Raw genomic sequence first — 4,661 nt, 5'->3', positions numbered from 1 at the left:
GAGTCATTTTCACAATGTTGATTCTTCCAATCCAAGAATGTGGTATATCTCTGCATCTGTTTGTATCATCTTTAATTTCTTTCTTTAGTGTCTTATAATTTTCTGCATACAGGTCTTTTGTCTGCTTAGGTGGGTTTATTCCTAGATATTTTATTCTTTTTGTTGCATTGGTAAATGGGAGTGTTTTCTTGATTTCACTTTCAGATTTTTCATCATTAGTGTATAGGAATGCCAGAGATTTCTGTGCATTAATTTTGTATCCTGCTACTTTACCAAATTCATTGATGAGCCCTAGTAGTTTTCTGGTAGCATCTGTAGGATTCTCTATGTATAGTATCATGTCATCTGCAAACAGTGACAGCTATACTTCTTCTTTTCCGATTTGGATTCCTTTTCTTTCCTTTTCTTCTCTAATTGCTGGGGCTAAAACTTCCAAAACTATGTTGAATAAGAGTGGTGAGAGTGGGCAACCTTGTCTTGTTCCTGATCTTAGTGGAAATGCTTTCAGTTTTTCAGTATTGAGGATGATGTTGGTTGTGGGTTTGTTATACATGGCCTTTATTATGTTGAGGAAAGTTCCCTCTGTGCATAGTTTCTGCAGGGTTTTTTATCATAAATGGGTGTTGAATTTTGTCAAAAGCTTTCTCTGCATCTATTGAGGTGATCATATGGTTTTTCTCCTTTAGTTTGTTAATGTGGTGTATTATGTTGATTGATTTGCATATATAGAAGAATCCTTGCATTCCTGGAATAAACCCCACTTGATCATGGTGTATGATCCTTTTAATGTGCTGTTGGATTCTGTTTGCTAGTATTTTGTTGAGGATTTTTGCATGTATGTTCATCAGTGATATTGGCCTCTAGTTTTCTTTCTTTGTGACATCCTTGTCTGGTTTTGGTGTCAGGGTGACGGTGGCCTCGTAGAATGAGTTTGGGAGTGTTCCTCCCTCTGCTATATTTGGAAGAGTTTGAGAAGGATAGGTGTTAGCTCTTCTCTAAATGTTTGATAGAATTCACCTGTGAAGCCATCTGGTCCTGGGCTTTTGTTTCCTGGGAGATTTTTAATCACAGTTTCAATTTCAGTGCTTGTGATTGTGATTGGTTTGTTCATATTTTCTATTTCTTCCTGATTCAGTCTTGGCAGGTTGTGCATTTCTAAGAATATGTCCATTTCTTCCATGTTATCCAGTATATTGGCATAGAGTTGCTTGCAGTAATCTCTTATAATTTTTTGTATTTCTGCAGTGTCAGTTGTTACTTCTCCTTTTTCATTTCTAATTCTGTTGATTTGAGTCTTCTCCCTTTTTTTTCTTAATGAGTCTCGCTAATGGTTTATCAATTTTGTTGATCTTCTCAAAGAACCAGCTTTTAGTTTTATTGATCTTTGCTATCGTTTCCTTCATTTCTTTTTCATTTATTTCTGATCTGATCTTTATGATTTCTTTCCTTCTGCTAACTTTGGGGTTTTTTTCTTCTTCTTTCTCTAATTGCTTTAGGTGCAAGGTTAGGTTGTTTATTCAAGATATTTCCTGTTTCTTAAGGTAGCATTGCATTGCTGTAAACTTCTCTCTTAGAACTGCTTTTGCTGCATCCCACAGGTTTTGGGTTGTCGTGTCTCCATTTTCATTTGTTTCTAGGTATTTTTTGATGTCCTCTTTGATTTCTTCAGTGATCACTTCGTTACTAAGTAGTGTATTGTTTAGCCTCCATGTGTTTGTAGTTTTTTACAGATACTTTCCTGTAATAGATATCTAGTCTCATAGCGTTGTGGTCGGAAAAGATACTTGGTACAATTTCAATTTTCTTAAATTTACCAAGGCTTGATTTGTGACCCAAGATATGATCTATCCTGGAGAATGTTCCATGAGCACTTGAGAAAAATATGTATTCTGTTGTTTTTTCGATGGAATGTCCTATTAATATCAATTAGGTCCATCATGTTTAATGTATCATTTAAAGCTTGTGTTTCCTTATTTATTTCATTTTGGATGATCTGTCCATTGGTGAAAGTGGGGTGTTAAAGTCCCCTAGTATGAATGTGTTACTATCGATTTCCCCTTTTATGGCTGTTAGTATTTGCCTTATGTATTGAGGTGCTTCTATGTTGGGTGCATAAATATTTACAATTGTTATATCTTCTTCTTGGATCGATCCCTTGATCATTATGTAGTGTCCTTCTTTGTCTCTTCTAATAGTTTTTATTTTAAAGTCTATTTTGTCTGATATGAGAATTGCTACTCCAGTGTTCTTTTGGTTTCCATTTGCATGGAATATCTTTTTCCATCCCCTTACTTTCAGTCTGTATGTGTCTCTAGGTCTGAAGTGGGGCTCTTGTAGACAGCGTATATATGGGTCTTGGTTTTGTATCCATTCGGCCAGTCTGTGTCTTTTGGTGGGAGCATTTAATCCATTTACATTTAAGGTAATTCTCGATATGTATGTTCCTATTCCCATTTTCTTAATTGTTTTGGGTTTGTTATTGTAGGTCTTTTCCTTGTCTTGTGTTTCTTGCCTAGAGAAGTTCCCTTCGCATTTGACGTAAAGCTGGTTTGGTGGTGGTGAAATCTCTCAGCTTTTGCTTGTCTGTAAAGGTTTTAATTTCTCCATCAACTCTGAATGAGATCCTTGCTGGGTAGAGTAATCTTGGTTGTAGGTTTCTTCTCCTTTATCACTTTAAATATGTCCTACCAGTACCTTCTGCTTACAGCATTTCTGCTGAAAGATCCACTGTTAACCTTATGGGGATTCCCTTGTGTGTTATTTTTTGTTTTTCCCTTGCTGCTTTTAATATGTTTTCTTTGTATTTGATTCTTGACAGTTTGATTAATATGTGTCTTGGCGTGTTTCTCCTTGGATTTATCCTGTATGGGACTCTCTGTGCTTCCTGGACTTAACTATTTCCGTTCCCATATTAGGGAAGTTTTCAACTATAATCTCTTCAAATATTTTCTCAGTCCCTTTCTTTTTCTCTTCTTCTGGAGCCCCTATAATTCAAATGTTGGTGCGTTTAATGTTGTCCCAGAGGTCTCTGAGACTGTCCTCAGTTCTTTTCATTCATTTTTCTTTCTTCTGCTCTGCAGTAGTTATTTCCACTATTTTATCTTCCAGGTCACTTATCCGTTCTTCTGCCTCAGTTTTTCTGCTATTGATCCCTTCTAGAGTATTTTTAAGTTCATTTATTGTGTTGTTCATCGTTGCTTGTTTCATCTTTACTTCTTCTAGGTCCTTGTTAAATGTTTCTTGTATTTTCTCTATTTCCAAGACTTTGGATCATCTTTACTATCATTATTCTGAATTCTTTTTCAGGTAGACTGACTATTTCCTCTTCATTTGTTACGTCTGGTGAGTTGTTATCTTGCTCCTTCATCTGCTGTGTGTTTTGCTGTCTTCTCATTTTGCTTATCTTACTGTGTTTGGGGTCTCCTTTTTGCAGGCTGCAGGTTCGTAGTTCCCGCTGTTTTTGGTGTCTGTCCCCAGTGGCTAAAGTTGGTTTAGTGGGTTGTGTAGGCTTCCTGGTGGAGGGGACTAGTGCCTGTGTTGTGGTGGATGAGGCTGGATCTTTCTGGTGGGCAGGTTCACATCTGGTGGTGTGTTTTGGGGGTGTCTGTGGACTTATTATGATTTTAGGCAGCCTCTCTGCTAATGGGTGGGGTTGTGTTCCTGTCTTGCTAGTTGTTTGGCATAGGGTGTCCAGCACTATAGCTTGCTGGTTGTTGAGGGACGGTGGGTGCTGGTGTTGAGATGGAGATCTCTGGGAGATTTTTGCCATTTGATATTATGTGGAGCTGGGAGGTGTCTCGTGGACCAGTGTCCTGAACTTGGCTCTCCCACCTCAGAGGCACAGCACTGACACCTGGCTGCAACACCAAGAGCCTTTCATCCACACGGCTCAGAATAAAAGGGAGAAAAAGAAGAAAGAGAGAGAGAGCGACCGAGAGAGGGAGGGAGAGAGGGAGGGAGGGAGGGAGGAAGAAAGGAAGGAAGGAAAGAAGGAGCAAGAAAGAAAAGAAAGAGGATAAACTAAAGTAAGGTAAAATAAAGTTATTAAAATAAAAAATAATTATTAAGAAAAAAATTTTTTAAAAAGAGAAAAAATCAAAATAGACGGATAGAACCCTAGGACAAATGGTGAAAGCAAAGCTATGCACACAAAATCTCCCACAGAAGCATACACAAACACACTCAGAAAAAGAGGAGAAGGGGAAAAAATAATAAATCTTGCTCTCAAAGTCCACCTCCTCAATTTGGGATGATTTGTTGTCTATTCAGGTATTCCATAGATGCAGGGTATATCGAGTTGATTGTGGAGATTTAATCCGCTGCTTCTGAGGCTGCTGGGAGAGATTTCCCTTTCTCTTCTTTGTTCGCGCAGCTCCCGGGGTTCAGCTTCGGATTTGGCCCCGCCTCTGCGTGTAGGTCGCCTGAGGGCGTCTGTTCTTCGCTCAGGGAGGACGGGGTTAAAGGAGCCGTTGATTCGGGGGCTCTGGCTCACTCAGGCGTGGGGCAGGGAGGGGTACGGAGTGCGGGGCGAGCCTGCGGCGGCAGAGGCCAGCATGACGTTGCACCAGCCTGGGGTGCGCCGTGCGTTCTCCCGGGGGAGTTGTCCCTGGATCCCGGGACCCTGGCAGTGGCGGGCTGCACAGGCTCCCCGGAAGAGAGGT

This window comes from Stenella coeruleoalba (assembly GCF_951394435.1).
Source record: "Stenella coeruleoalba genome assembly, chromosome: X".
NCBI lineage: Eukaryota > Metazoa > Chordata > Mammalia > Artiodactyla > Delphinidae > Stenella > Stenella coeruleoalba.
The sequence above is the reverse complement of the archived record's forward strand: the minus strand, read 5'-3'. Positions refer to the sequence as shown.